We start from the raw sequence: 16,814 nt of genomic DNA, 5'->3' as shown, positions 1-16,814 counted from the left end.
TTTTATGTACACCAAAGGTGGTGCCAGGTTGCATCCATGAAGTATGCGTCAGCATCATCGCGCACGGTGTCTGCACCCGCTTGCTGATTAAATGGGCGTACGCAAGCCGTCGCCCGTGCAGCTCAATCTACATCAACTCGGCGGGACCATGCCCGCAACTGACTCGCCGTTCGCGTGACTTACCGTGCCTGCGATTGCCTTGCCCGTCCACGCCGGCTTGCATTGCCGCGACCGGCTCATCTGCCTGCTGCCACGGCCGACTCGGACATGATTGATTTCAGCTTCACCATGGTGATCATCAACCCCGTGGTGGATATTTTCTGGCCTAACATATCAGGTGAAATCCATCTAGTATATTTTTATATTATATATTGCTTTCTTTAAAAGAGCAATTACTCCGGCTTGCAAAGTTATCTCATGCAGGACCCTAAACCGCCATATTGGTGCAAATTTAAAGGTTGTCAGAAAATTTCCAGCTTAAAAGGAAGGATTCCGGTTTACAATCCGGCTCAAGGGAAAGCTATCTCCCACAAAGCTTTGATGCTCTCAGTATCCGGTTTAACAATTTCCAGTTCAAAAAGAGTAATCTCTCGCAAGTTCGAGTTCTCAGGAAAAATTAAAGGGACCAAAGAGAGTCTGTTGCAAAAGCACATCTCAAACATAGGTGCCCTTGAGCACAACTCGCAATATCATTTGGGGGCTTCCTGTTCAAACATAGGTGTATTCACCAAAGAGAACATAATGTTACTACCCTCTTGATTCCGGCTATCAAGCCAATATTATCATAAGAGCACAACTCTGGTTACTTTGGTAATCCGGCAATCAAGCCAATATATCATAAGGGGCGAAAGAGAGTCTGTTGCACAGCACAACTCAAACATGGGTATCCCTTGAGCACAGCTCACAATATCACTTGGCGGCTATGTTCGAACCATAGTCACACCTCTTGATAGGCTTAAGGCCACTAGGGAAATCATTTGGGGGCTCTGGTCGTATCCGAACCATAGCCACACCTCTTGATAGGCATAAGGGCACCAGGGAAATCACTTGGGGCTTGGTCATATCCGAACCATAGCTACACCTCTTGATAGGCATAAGACCACCAGGGACATCACTTGGGGGCTATGAGTTTGAACCATAGTTACACCTCTTGATTGGCATAAGGGCGCTAGAGAAATCACTTGGGGGCTTGGTCGTATTCGAACCATAGCTACACCTCTTGATCGGCGCAATGCCACAATTATGACTACATGGGGCTCTGGTCATATCCGAACCATAGCTTAAACCCTCTTGAGCATACATATACATCATCATATATTGCATCATATGTTGCACCATCATTACATCATCATAGCATGTATCGTATGTGCATGGATATACCGGCTTATATGACAGGAATCGGTTTTCAAACTAGGTTATATTATTCAAATATTTAAATAGCCAACATGGCTGGATTTTTATCATGGTTATCAATAACCAGTATTATGATTAAGGTTTTCAAAGTCGCTTTAGCGCAATGGATATTATTTTATTGATGGATATGATTCATTCTATAATGGAAGGAATAGTCCCGAGTCGCTGCAAGCTTACGACCCGGCACTTGGGGGCTACATTATTCAAGTTGAGATTACATCAAATACACAAGTCTCATGTCGCTGCAAGCATGCACCATGACACGTGGGGGCTAATGCAAAGTCATCGTTTGCTCACCTTATTGAAGACCCGACTCATCAAATTATATGGGCCGGCCCTCGGGGGCTACCAATTGCTCCTGTCAAACAATTCAAGGTACACAAATTTTTATCTATTATTGGAGGATCCACTCCTCAGTTGGTAAAGCACAAGCACTCTTAACCTTGTGGACGTGGGTTCAAGCCCCATGATGGGAGTTACATCATATGATGCTATTTTCAATGAAGTATATATAAAGTCACAGCCTAATATTATATTTACAAAGTCCCTGCTCATTATTGCATAATGACCCGGCCCTTGGGGGCTACATTGGTTGAAGTTTTGTGAGCATCAGGCAATTACAAGTCCCAGGTTGCTGCAAGCATGACAACCCGGCACTTGGGGGCTACATATACATATGTGGAATACCCAGTTCTGACTGGTGATTGAGATGAATAACCTGGATTTCTTCAAGCTTGTGACATTCATATTGAAGCAAGTCTGAAGCTGTTGCTATGCTACTTTGTTAAGACTTGGGGGCTACAAGTGATAGGCATATAAGAGGTATATTTTCAAGCTTGATGTTAACTACAATTATGACCCGGTACCATCAATATTTGTAAACCGGCAAGGTTCTACATTCTTAAACCGGCAAGGTTCTACATTCTTAAACCGATAAAGTTCTACATTCTTAAGCCGGCTGAAGATCAGATGAGTATTTTAAGGACCAATATTTCTATTAAGCATTGGGAGCTGAGTCAAATGAATTATTTTTCACAATATTTCTCTGTGACAAACCAATGTTAGCAAATTCATTATGAAGCTGGCCCATTGACCCGGATTTTCTAGAAGGAGGAAATGGCAAGGACTTAAGGACGATCAGGATCAGTTTAACATGGATAAATCCAAATTAAACTGGGGGCTAATGTTGGGGATATACCGCAGTATGATCCGGCCAGAGTTATAACCCGGCTGGGACTTAGTAAACCGGCTGACAGTTAAGACAGACAGTTAACCCAGACGGTAAACCGGCGGGTTGATAAACCGACTGACAGTTAAGTCAGGTGTTAAGTCAGATGATAACCGGGCAAGATTTAAGTCAGATGATAACCCGACAGGAGTTAAGTCAGATGATAACTCAGCAGAAAATCATAAACCGGCAGACCATCATAAACTGGCACCAGTCATAAACAGGTAGACCATCATAAACCGGCACCAGTCATAACCCGGCAGACAGTGATAATTGGGTTGCCAGGGGTTATGTAACGCCCCGAGACCGATGTGCCAGGTGTCCTCCAATTATTCGATGTTTTGCCTTGTCATTTGCTTGCGTGTTGCATCTTGCCATGTCATCATCCGCATTGCATCATCATGTTTTCAAAACTTGCATCCGTCCGGGTTCCCCCAGTTCCGTTCGTTGTCCGTTCTGAGCCCAACCACACTTGCACGCGCCCGCGGCATGTCCGAAATAGTATTTTATAAGTGGCCATAAAATGTTCTCGGAATGGGTTGAAAGTTGGCGTGTGGTCTTATTATAGTATAGATAGACCGCCTGTCAAGTTTCATCACATTCGGAGTTCGTCTGATAGCCCAACCGTTAAACTATAGCGGCATTACACCCGGGCACACGTCGGACGTTTTCGGTCTCCGAAAACAGTCGTCGGGCCTCCCTCTCTTCTTTTCTCTCAGCTCGAGACCATCTACACAGCTCACTACCTACCGTCAAGTCCAACCTAACCTCTCTCGTCAGCCTACAGCCCCCCCTCGCGTGCGTCCGAAAGTTGTCCCGAACCCGACCCGGACTGTCGCCACCTTTGTGTCCAGATCATCCCCAAACATCTACAAAACGTCTCCATTTTCTTATTTGGGCTCCCTAGCCTATTTTTTCCGACCGTCTGATTCTGATCTAAGGGACTAGGTAGCCCCTAACCTAATCTGTGAGGTATATGCAGTCCACCCTTCGTCATTTTGGACAAACCCTAAAATCTAGGGGAACTGTCCCATCATTCCTCCTCGCCGCCGCCACAATCAAATCCTCGGGATCCCCTCATTCCCCCCGACCCAATCCCACCAACCAGACTCCACCCGAGGCCTCCCCTCGATCCTACTCGTCTTCGCTTTCCTCGTCGACCAGGGAGACGAGCTCCTCTCGAGACCAGCAGATGAGCCCCCCTCGCGACCCTCTCCTTCTATTCCCTCTTCCCGTGCTCCTCCCGTTTCTCCCTCTCTCATCTCTCTCTGTTCTCATGTTTCTCTGTCGACAGGAGCATCCGCACCATGGCCTCGCTGAGCTTTGCCCGCACCAGCGCCTCGACGAGATCCTTGCCTGCCCCGTGCCATGGACCCGCGCCCAGCCTTCCTTCCCCGCGCCGTTCCTCGCGCGCCGGACCTCCCCAACTTTGTCGGAGCCCCGCGGTGTCCGCTTGTTCCTCTACTTCATCGCCGCCATGGGTCACGAGAGCCTCGACCCCCCTGCAATGCCGCCTCGCCAGGACATATCGACCGCCCGGATCCGTGTCTCCACCATCTTGCCCATTCCGGCCGTATCCCGCCGGCTGGGCCCTGTCCCCGGCCACCAATGCCCTCGCCGGAGACCACCGGCAAGCCGCCACACCAAGTCCGCCTGCAAGCCGCTCCAGTGCCACTGCTCCTCTGCTTCTCTGTCGAATAGAGGGCGCCGCGCCCGTATCCTCCCCGCCTCGCGAGGCTGGCCCGACCAGCGCCAAGCCAGGCCTAGTCGGGCCAAATCTGCGCCGCCCTTGCTGGCCTTCCTCCTCACTAGCTGGGCCTCAGCCCATGGTGAGCCTCCGCTGCGCCCCCCCTTCTCTGTTGGGCCCTGTTCCAGATCCGTCCCGTGTAGGTTTTTTTTAGGTTCTGCGATTTAGTTATTTTCCAGAATTTGCCAGTTTTACAGTTTAGCCCTCAAACATCATGCATATCATAACTTAATAACCATGCATCGGATTAAAACAATTTATATATGAAATATACTTAGTTTTTCATCTAGTTTCATAATATGTCATTTTCATCCATGTTTAAAATGTTTAAAATGCTGTTTTTTAAATTTTCTTAAATAACTTACTAAAATGCTTTAATTCATAACTAAATAACCGTAGCTCGGTTGTAAATAATCTTTATATGAAAATGGGGTAGAAAAATGCCTAGTTTAACATGGTGTGCTTGCTTTGCATGTTTAACAACTCTAAAACTGTGTTTAGGGAATAACAGTACCAAACCTAATATATGCATATGAGGATTTTCCGGAATTGTTGTTCGTTGTTTCCGGCTTCATTTAAACTTGGCTAGATAGGTAGTTTTACTTTGCTTCACCCTATTACCATGATAACAACATTTAATCTTGTTGGGTACATAAACAAGATCGAACTAAATAAGTCACGTGGTGTTTCGTCAATATGCAACGGAGTTGCATATTGAGCTCCACTTAATTTGTAGGGTTGTTTATGCACTTTGCCATGCCATGCTTCATTAAACCGGACATGCATCATACTTGATTGTGCATCATGCCATGATTATGTGGTGGTTGTTTATTATGTTGTTTGCTTCTTTCCGGTGTTGCTTCTTCGGGTTGGTTTCGATAACATTGCGATTGTGAGGATCCGTTGGCTACGTCCATTTGTCTTCTTCATGGACACGTTCTTCTACCTTGCGAGATCTCAGGCAAGATGACCATACCCTCGAAATCACTTCTATCTTTGCTTGCTAGTTGCTCGCTCTTTTGCTATGCCTATGTTGCGATACCTACCACTTGCTTATCATGCCTCCCATATTGCCATGTCAAGCCTCTAACCCACCTTGTCCTGGCAAACCATTGTTTGGCTATGTTAACGCTTTGCTCAGCCCCTCTTATAGCGTTGTTAGTTGCAGGTGAAGATTGGAGTTTGTTCCTTGTTGGAACATGGATATTTTATTGGGATATCACAATATCTCTTATTTAATTTAATGCATCTATATACTTGGTAAAGGGTGGAAGGCTCGGCCTTATGCCTGGTGTTTTGTTCCACTCTTGCCGCCCTAGTTTCCGTCATACCGGTGTTATGTTCCTTGATTTTGCATTCCTTACACGGTTGGGTTATAATGGGAACCCCTTGACAATTCGCTTTGAATAAAACTCCTCCAGCAAGGCCCGACCTTGGTTTTACCATTTGCCACCTAGCCTTTTTCCCTTGGGAGTCGTGCATCCCGAGGGTCATCTTTATTTTAACCCCCCCGGGGTCAGTGCTTGTCTAAGTGTTGGTCCGAAACAGAGCCACTTGCGGCGCCACCTCGGGGAAACTTGAGGGCAGGTTTTAGCTGTACGTAGTGTTCATCCGGTGTTGCCCTGAGAACGAGATATGTGCAGCTCCTATCAGGATGTCGGTGCATCGGGCGGTCTTGCTGGACTTGTTTTACCATTGTCGAGATGTCTTTGCAACCAGGATTCTGAGTCTGATCGGGTTGTCTTGGGAGAAGGAATATCCTTCGTTGACTGTGAGAGCTTGTGATGGGCTAAGTTGGGACACCCCTGCAGGGTTTTGAACTTCCGAAAGTCGTGCCCACGGTTATGGGAGGATGGGAATTTGTTAATGTCCGGTTGTAGAAAACTTGACACTTAACTTAATTAAAATGCATCAGCCGGGTGTGTAGCCGTGATGGTCTCTTCTCGGCGGAGTCCGGGAAGTGAACACAGTGTTGGAGTTATGCTTGACGTAGGTTGTTCTAGGATCACTTATTGATCATAGATTCTCGAACGTGCTTTGCCTTCTCTTCTAGCTCTCATTTGCGTAAGTTAGCCACCAAATATGCTAGTCGCTTGCTGCAGCTCCACCTTGTACCTTCACCCTTCCTATAAGCTTAAATAGTCTTGATTGCGAGGGTGTGAGATTGCTGAGTCCCAGTGACTCACAGATACTTCCAAAAACTAGTTTGCAGGTGCCGATGAAACCGTGCAGGTGACGCAACCGAGCTCAAGGAGGAGCTCGATGAAGATCTCGTTCATCGTGTTGTTTCGTTTTAGTTGATCAGTAGTGGAGCCCAGTTGGGACGATCGGGGATCTGTGTAGCATTTGGGGTAGCCTTCTTTTATTTTGGTTCCATAGCCGGACCTTGTGTGTATCTGGTTGATGTAATGTTATATTCATGTATTGTGTGACGTGGCGATTGTAAGACAACTATGTATCTCTTTCCATTATGTATTACATGGGTTGTGTGAAGATTACCTCACTTGCGACATTGCTTTCAATGCGGTTATGCCTCTAAGTCATGCTTCGACACGTCAGAGATATAGCCGCATCGAGGGTATTACAGGTTATGAAGCCCGAGACGTTATGAAGCCCAAGATGTTAAGAAGCCCATGAAGAGAAGTCATAATAGTTAAGTCTTAAGTCCGAGTTGGACTCTACATGTAACCCACCCCTTCAACTTATATAAGGAGGGGAAGGGCTCCCCAAAGAGGGACAAGTAAAGAAGAAACAATCTTAAGGGTTAGGGATAACTGGGAGAGCTAGTTTACGATGACTTCCTCATGATCATAATGAGATCTAGCCACAAACAACATGTAGGGCTATTGCCGGATGATGTTTCCCGGGGCCCGAAGCTGTCTAAATCCTTGTCTTGTGTTGCGTTTCTCGATTCCGATCAACCACTCTCAAGCTACCACATAGATGAGTTGGCCTCACGACTAAGTCCTCACACTAGGACATCTGCCGTGACAATTCCACGACACCTATGATGATGAATTATTCGTGTGCCAAATATATGTTGATGATATTATCTTTGGCTGTACTAACCAATGTTACAGTGACGAATTTGCCTATATGATGAGTGAGGAATATCAAATGTCTATGATGGGAGAATTGAAATTCTTCTTAGGTCTTAAAATTTGTCAACATCGCAATGGCATATTCATATATCAAGAGAAATACCTCAAGGATGTGTTGAGGAAATTCGGCATGCAAGACTGCAAAGGCGTCAAAATCCCTATGCCCACAAATGGCCATCTATGCACTAATGAAAATGGTATAGACTTCGATCAAAAGGTATACCGCTCCATGATTGGCTCTTTATTGTATCTATGTGCATCTAGGCCAGATATTATGCTTAGTGTTTGCATGTATGTCCGTTTTCAAGCTACACCGAAGGAATGACACCATAAGGCTGTGAAGCATATTCTTCAATATCTAGCTCACACTCCAACACTTGGATTATGGTATCCCAAGGGCTCGACTTTTGATCTCATTGGATATTCCAACTCTGACTATGCTGGTGAGCGAGTGGATCCCAAGTCAATATCAGGTACATGCCATTTCCTCGAAAGATCCTTAGTATGTTGGTCCTCAAATAAGCAGAACTGTGTATCACTCTCTACTGCTGAAGTTGAGTACATTGTTGCTGGTTCGTGCTGTGCTCAATTGATATGGATGAAGCAAACCCTCAAGTACTACGACATCAGTGTGAAGAATGTGCCTCTCTTTAGTGACAATGAGAGTACCATCAAGATTGCTCATACCCCAGTTCAGCACTCGAAGACAAAGCACATCCAAATTCGTCATCATTTTCTTCATGATCATGTGTTGAAGGGCGACATCTCTATTGAGCACGTGAAGACTGAAGAAAAACTAGCCGATATCTTCACAAAGCCCTTGGATGAGAAGAGATTTAGCAAGTTGCGGTGTGAGCTAAATATCTTAGAATCTTCGAACGTTCTTTGAAAAGGACACACATCCTAACACTTATGCAAAATTGATGACTTAGATGTGCAACACACGAAGTAACATTTTTCTTCAATCAATGAAGACTAACCCTCTACGTGTGAATAAATGAACGAAGAATTTGATTCTCAGAGCCCTACGACAATTGTATGCTGCGTCTGAAATCATCATTCTTATACGGTGGGTCTCGCCACCAACAAAAGTTGAAAAATCTTAAATTTGAGTTTTTCTTCAGTTTTTGAAATTCCTCTGTTGTTCAAATTCTTCAACTCTGCAAAGTATTCACTCTATCCGACTGTGTTCTTCATTGACTATATATATATTTGAGTTTTCAAGTCCTCTATAGCATTCACTTATTGCTAATTATCCAAGTTGACTTTTCTCCTAAGTGAGTGTGATCGGACCCTTCCCCCTCTATGCTAAACTCAACCCAGTCTGTTCACAAATTCTTCATGTGCGTTCTATTTGAAACCCGTTCAAAATATTCACTCTGTCCTTGTCAGCTGAAGAATTTGCAGACGAAACATTAAAATTTTCATATATCATTTTTTTCTTTTGCTGCTCAAACCGTTCCGCATCCCACGATATGATTTATCTATTCACCCACGATCTCACACGATCTCCGCTTCATAGTACGTGGGTGACACATGTCGCTAGGATGAGAAGGGTCAGGGGCACGTTCGTCCATTTTCCTCAGACGAGCGGTTTTTCGCCTCGGCTATAAATACCCCTCGCCCTCCACAGACCTCATTTACTCCACTCAATCTCACTCCCCTTGCTCGAGCTCTCTGACCTAGCGCCGCCACTACTCTCCATCGTCGCCGGTGAGGAAGAGCTTCACTGCCTCGACCTCGTCACCGTCGTACTCGCACCGGCTGCTGAAATCTTCACTCCGCCGCCACCGTAGCTGTCTTCTGCCGCCAAGTTAGGGCGTGGAAGATCTGAACGGACGAGCTTCTCAAATTCTACTCTCAGTTCATCATGTTCTTTGTCAAGGGTAAATAAATTATATTTTTACTGCCCTTGTTGATTCTGATGATTTTCACAATATCCTCAAAAGGTGTTTATTCTTCAACTTCCACACTGTTAAACATCACAATTGCATCTGTTCTTGATTTGTTTCTCTAAGCAACGCTTTTCCTCAAGATTCCTCAATTGTGTGGATTTTCAATCTACACAACTCTAGAAACTAAGTGAAGAACGCTTAGTGATATTCCTCAAGACACCCTGGTCAAATTCCTCAAACTTGTCTTTTGAAAAACTTCTGAGAACGCTTATGACCTCTCCAAATTCTTCGCACCTATATTTTGTTCATAGGTACACATGTCCACTGCTGAATCTCTAGGTTCTCATCAACTTAACTCATTTGCAGTGTTCCTTGAACAAAAGTTGCATACCTCCTCAGAAAATTCAATTGTTCAAAATCCTCAAGTGAATAATATGGCTGATGGTAAAAGGCCTCAGAAGGGAGAAAGGAGACTAGAAGCAAATACTGCTTTTGAGATCCCTGATGACATCTATGCAGGGTACTGTACTCCTGATGAAGCAACTCATGGCAAGGAGACGAAGAATGAGCGCAAAGTGCGCGTTCAGAGGATAGAGAGGAGATGGGCCAGAGAATGGAGGGAGTACAGATATGTGACTCCGAAGTACATGAAGAAATTCGCCATACACCCTCCATGCCCAAGACCTCCATTGGCACCAGGCCAAGTCGCTGATCCCTCTAGCATCAGAAGAGGTGAAGAATTTCCCAAGGAGTGGGCAAAGAGACAAGCTAAGTTGGCCAAAATGGCCAAAGAAGAAGTGAAGAAATTCAATGAAGATTCTTCTTCTACCGCTGCTGAGGCCTCTGCTAGCATGCCTAAGAAGGCTATGCCAAAGTGTGATGCCCCCGATTCGACCATACACTAATCATACACGCAAATGTGTACGATCAAGATCAGGGACTCACGGGAAGATATCACAACTCTAGACACAAATAAAATAATAAAAGCTTCATATTACAAGCCAGGGGCCTCGAGGGCTCGAATACAAGCTCGATACACAAGCGTCAGCGGAAGCAACAATATCTGAGTACAAACATAAATTAAACAAGGATGCCTTATGTAACACCCCGGATACAACTTTCCATACTTTTAACTCTGACTCTTGCCTTTTCCGGAGATGCGATATGAGATTCCCTTCGTGGTTGGGTTTTTGTCTTTTGTTTTACATTTTGTTCGTGTCATGCATTTCATATCATGTCATCATGTGCATCTCTTTTGCATACATGTTCGTCTCATGCACCCGAGCATTTTCCCCGTTGTCCGTTTTGCAATCCGACACACCTACTTGCACCGGCACACCCCTCTTGTCTCTTTTCGTGAGCGGGTGTTAAACATTCTCGGAATGGGCCGAGATTTGCCAAGTGGCCTTGGTACACTACCAGTAGACCGCCTGTCAAATTTTGTTCCATTTGGAGGCCGTTTGATGCCCCAACGGTTAACCGGGTAACCGCAAAAGCCCTCTTTTCTGTTGCATCCCAACACCCCTCCAAAACGGCCCAATAACCATCTAAACCATCTCTGTGTCCTCCGTCGTCGGATCACGATCGGGTGGGCAAAAACTACACTCCATTTGGAGACTCCCACCTCCTCCTAGCTATAAATATGTGCCCCTCTCCGAAATTCATGGTCAAACCCTAGATCCACTCCTCCCCGCGCCGCCGGACATGTCCGCTACCGTCCGGACATGTCCGCCATCCCCCCGCGCCAGTGAGACGCTGGCACCTATCCCTGGCCGCCGCCCCGCCACCAGGCCCGCTCGGGCCGCCGGCCCTCCCGGCCCGGGCCGCGCGCGCCGCTGCCTCCCGCGGACGGCCGAGCGCCGCCGAGCGCCGGCCACCAGGGCTCCACCGCACCGCGTCGCCAATGCCGGACGCCTCCCGCGCCTCACGCCGTCGGGATCCACCTCCTCCCGGGCTAGATCCGGCGAGCCCCCCAACTCCGGTCGCCTTCCCGCTCCATCTCCGGCGAACTCCGGCCAGATCCGCCGCCGCGTCATTTTCCGTGGAACCAAGGTTGACTTTGTTTTCCTCTTAAGTCCCAGATATGTGAGGTTTTATGCCCCTGTTCATGGCATCATATCTCCGTGACCGTAGCTTTGTTTCATGCATGTGATATATCAAAATGTTTATTGTGAGATTCTCTTCATTTTATTACATTGTGGCATGCTTGTTTGAGTTCATATTGATGCCCAAATCATTGATGCAAGAGTGCTATAAAATGTTTACTGCTGCTACTTATCAGTTTATGGTGATGTGTCATTTTTGTCACATTTGTTGTGTGCATCATATGAGTAGGAGGTCTACATGTGTTTTGATCTATGTCATGCCATCTTTACAGAGGTGCTTGCTTTGTATTTTTGTGATCAATGTGGTGACTAGCACAAGCATGCAAACTAGGCTTCGTGATATTGTTGTTTTCAGGGACTTGGGATTTTGCTAAGTCCTTTTCCTGTTGTTATTTTTATGCCATGTAAACATGATGCTACGGTGATATCCATGCTTGTTTTTAGATACTTCAGTAAGGATGTTTTGAACATATGGTTATGTTATCCATCGATGCCCCTGTTTGCAATTATGGGGTGCCCTAGCATGTCTTATTCTTGCTCTACTTTTGCTATAAATTGTTCCTGGCAGTATGTTAACATGTTAATCAATTTTTCCATGTTTGTTGTTAGTGATTCATGCATGCTATGAACTTTCTCTTGCCATGGTTAGCTTCATGAACATGTCATCTTTCTGTTTGTATGATTTTTTTGTCATGCAAGGCTTTATGATGAGTGGTTTGAGCTCGCAAAGTTGCCTTCATAGATCTGTTTATGCCATGCTCTGTTTTCTGCTAAGTTTGAAACTGTTAATAAAACTTGCTATGTTTACATGGGTGCCATCATATGTTCTATGCCTTTTTGGCTCATGTTCATTAAGGAACTTTTGTGCTATGCATTTAGTAGGTTCATTCCATGCCTTGTATTGCTATGATCTGTTCCTATAGCATGTTGTCTGCTTGCTCTAAACATGGCTTCCTGATGTTATTTCTCGCATGTTAGTATTTTCACTAAGTCTATGAAGCTGATATCTTTTGCACTTTTGCCATGCTTGTTTGAACCTGTTCTAGTGTGATTTAGCCGTAGCTCAGTGTTCATGTTTTGTCAATCATCTCTTGTACATCACTTCCATATGCTTTGTTGCTATGTTGGGGTGCAGTAGCTTAGCTCCTTGTTGCATTCCAGATGGCATCGTGCTGTTAATTGCAGAATTGTGTCATTCTTGTTTTGCTTGCCATTTGCAAACCGTGCATCCGTTTCCGGTGATCCTTATATCGATTTCGACCGAAATCATCTCATCTTTCCATCGGCACACTTGGTTTGCCAAGTTGATGCCTTGATCATGCTTTCCCTTCCGAAGCACGCATATGCATTGCATATCATGTCTTGCCTATCATGCCATGTTTTGCATCATGTTGCTTGCGCATTGCACCGTGATTGATTGTTGGTCCTTTGCTTGTGTTCTTGCTTTGGGTAGAGCCGGGAGACGAGTACGTGGACGAGGAACCTGTTGAGAACGCTTACGAGGATCAAGCTTTCGACAACTCTGAGAACTTTGCAGGCAAGATGACCATACCCTCGAAATCACTTCTATCTTTGCTTGCTAGTTGTTCACTCTATTGCTATGCCGTGCTACCTACCACTTGATATATCATGCCTCCCATATTCCCATGTCAAGCCTCTAACCCACCTTCCCTAGCAAACCGTTGTTTGGCTATGTTACCGCTTTTGCTCAGCCCCTCTTATAGCGTTGCTAGTTGCAGGTGAAGATGAAGTTTGTTCCTTGTTGGAACATGGTTATTGTTGGGATATCATTATTATATCTTATTTACTTTAATGCACCTATATACTTGGAAAAGGGTGGAAGGCTCGGCCTTATGCCTGGTGTTTTGTTCCACTCTTGTCGCCCTAGTTTCCGTCATACCGGTCTTATTTTCCTTGATTTTGCGTTCCTTACACGGTTGGGTGTTATGGGAACCCCTTGACGGTTCGCTTTGAATAAAACTCCTCCAGCAAGGCCCAACCTTGGTTTTACATTTGCCTAACAACCTATAACCTTCCCTTGGGTTTTTGCTAGCCTGAGGGTCATCTTTATTTTAATCCCCCCCCCCCCGGCTTCTCTAAGTGTTGGTCTGAACTGAGCGATGTCCGGCGCCCCCTAAGCAACCAGGGTCTATGCCAACCCGACGTCTTGCCCATCCGGTGTGCCCTGAGAACGAGATATGTGCAGCTCCTATCGGGATTTGTCGGCACATTCAAGCGGTCTTGCTGGTCTTGTTTTACCATTGTCGAAATGTCTTGTAACCAGGATTCCGAGTCTAATCGGGTCTTTCCTGGGAGAAGGAATATCCTTCATTGACCGTGAGAGCTTGTGATGGGCTAAGTTGGGACACCCCTGCAGGGTATAAACTTTCGAGAGCCGTGCCCGTGGTTATGGGCAGATGGGAATTTGTTAATATCCGGTTGTAGAAAACTCGACACTTAACTTAATTAAAATGAATCAACTGCGTGTGTAGCCGTGATGGTCTCTTCTCGGCGAAGTCTGGGAAGTGAACATGGTTTTTGTGTTATGCCTGAACATAAGTAGTTTTCAAGATCACTTCTAGTTCACGACTGTTGCGTTGCTTCTCTTCTCGCTCTTATTTGCGTAAGTTATCCTCCATGTATGCTCAGTGCTTGCTGCAGCTTCACCTCATTACCTTACCCTACCCATAAGCTTAAATAGTCTTGATCTCACGGGTTTGAGATTGCTGAGTCCTCGTGACTCACCGATACTTCCAAACAGTTGCAGGTGACGCAACCGAGCTCAAGTGGGAGCTCAATGAAGATCTTGATCGTTGTTTTGCTTCCTTTCCTGTTGATCAGTAGTGGAGCCCAGTTGGGTCGATCGGGGATCTAGCATTTGGGGTTGTCTTCCTTTATTTTGGTTCCGTAGTCGAACCTTTGATTGTACCTTGGATGATGTATCGTTTATTTATGTATTGTGTGAAGTGGCAATTGTAAGCCAACTCTTTATCCCTTTCTTATTCAGTACATGGGATTGTGTGAAGATTACCCCTCTTGCGACAAACCTACCATGCGGCTATGCCTCTAAGTCGTGCCCCGACATGTGGGAGATATAGCCGCATTGTGGGTGTTACACCTTAAGAAGGCAAACACAAAAGCAACAACAATCAAAGAGGCAAGGACTCCTGCCAGGGACCTCCTAACTTCCCATGGTCTTCGGCGGCCTCCATGTAGTAGTATCCGTCGGCGGTGGCATCTGGGTCCAAGGATCCACCACCTGGTTGCAACGACCGGAAAGAAGGAACAAAGGGGAAAAGGGGGTAGCAAAGGAACCGTGAGTACTCATCCAAAGTACTCGCAAGCATCAGATCTATACTAAGTATGCATTGGTATCAAAGGAAGGTATGTATTTGTGGACTGAACTGCAGAATGCCAGAATACAGGGGAAGGCCTAGCCTATCGAATACTAGCATCTTCAAGCAGCTCCAAGCATCTTGCAGCATGTAGAAGAGTAAAGAATAGCAGTTTAATTAACAAGCATGTTGTAGCATTAATGCCCAGAGATCCTTCCTCGACTCCCTGCGAGAAAGCAATCGCAGAGCCACATATCTCAAGTATCCATTTATAGTTGTATTAGATCAGGATATAAGTCTGAACGTCTGTTACCGTGGACATGGCTATTAAGAGATAATCTTCCCTGTAGGGGTGCACCACGTTACCCAACACACTCGATCACTCTGGCCGGACACACCTTTCTGGGTCAATACTCGGCCTTAGAAGATCAACACGTCGTAGCCCTACCTAGGCTCAGCAGAGAGTTCCCCGCCGGTCTACATCCTAAGCACTCTGGGGTCTGGGCCCATCGCCCATTGCACTCCGGGTCATTGCGTGCAGGGTGGGTCCAGGCTCCACCTCTACATGGATGGTGCCGGCCCAGCCGTGCCGCAATGTTGAACTGGACGTCTGACAAAGCTTCGGCTGATACTACGTGATTGAGGCCCATACATATTCTCGCGTGGTGATTAGTGCGTAAAGGCCAAAGGCCACCTCAGAACAAATACCCAAACCATAGTGTATTATTAGCTTGCGAAGACGAGCAGAAACTCACAATCGATGTGACCTCGTCACCCCGTCTCGTGGACTTACGGCAAGGTCCCAGAATGCCCGGCCGTGCCATGTAATTAACTTGTGGGTGCTCTACGGGCCCGCCCGACTTTCACATCAACTCGCGGGTACCCCTCAGGGCCGACCCGACTTCAACAATGGTCTTAAGTAAAGTCTGGGTAACCGTGTGTCCAAACATCAAGGGGAAAACCCGAGGAATCACCCCTGGTGGATTCCACTCGATGTAATCATCAAGGTGAACATAAGAGGAACCACCCTTGAGGTTCACACTTGAGGGGTTACCCGGTAGAGTCGTATCGGGAGTGGTGAAGGAGGAACCACACTCATTGACCATGACCGAATAGCTACACTACAGAGTTGTCATCGGGAGTACGTTGTGAGGTCTGACCCTAGGCACTCGATAGTAGCTCTGCAGAGTCGAGCAAAAAAAGGGGCTTCATGTGATGTGAGGTGTCAGGCTCTGGTCGTCGATCACGTTCATCGATTCGTCGATGATGAAGCAGGGGTGACATGGACAAGGTGGGGGTCACTGATGGATCACTAACCAACCTATACTAGGCAGTTTAGGATAAGCAGGTAGGTAACAATAAGCAGGTTACCAAAGCAGGCTATGCATCAGAATAGGAGTAATCAATAATAGTAGCAAAATCTAATGCAAGCATGAGAGGATGGAATGGGCAATATCGGGTTGATCAAAGGGGGGCCTGCCTGGAAGCTCCAATGAAAGGGAAGAAGGGTCATCGTCGACGTAGTCGATCATAGGGACATCAACAACAGTCTTGGGGTCTACCGGAGGGAAGAAGATGGGGGAGAAACAGTAAATACAAAACACATAGATGCATTACTAATCATTACATGACGATACGCAGTGCTAGGGGTGTTCTAACGCAGTGCTACACGATACCCGCAAAGGGGGATGAGGGAGTCCTGGATTAGGGGGTCTCCGGACAGCCGAACTATATCCTTTGGCCGGACTGTTGGACTATGAAGATACAAGATTGAAGAATTCGTCCCATGTCCGGATGGGACTTTCCTTGGCGTGGAAGGAAAGCTTGGCAATACAGATATGTAGATCTCCTCCCTTGTAACCGACTCTGTGTAACCCTAGCCCCCTCCAGTGTCTATATAAACCGGAGGGTTTAGTCCGTAGGACAATGCAATCATACCATAGGCTAGCTTCTAGGGTTTAGCCTCTACGATCTCTTGGTAGATCAAGTC

This window comes from Triticum urartu, chromosome 7A, assembly GCF_056163025.1.
Source record: "Triticum urartu cultivar PI428250 chromosome 7A, HENAU_Tu73, whole genome shotgun sequence".
NCBI lineage: Eukaryota > Viridiplantae > Streptophyta > Magnoliopsida > Poales > Poaceae > Triticum > Triticum urartu.
This window is presented reverse-complemented; position numbering follows the sequence as displayed.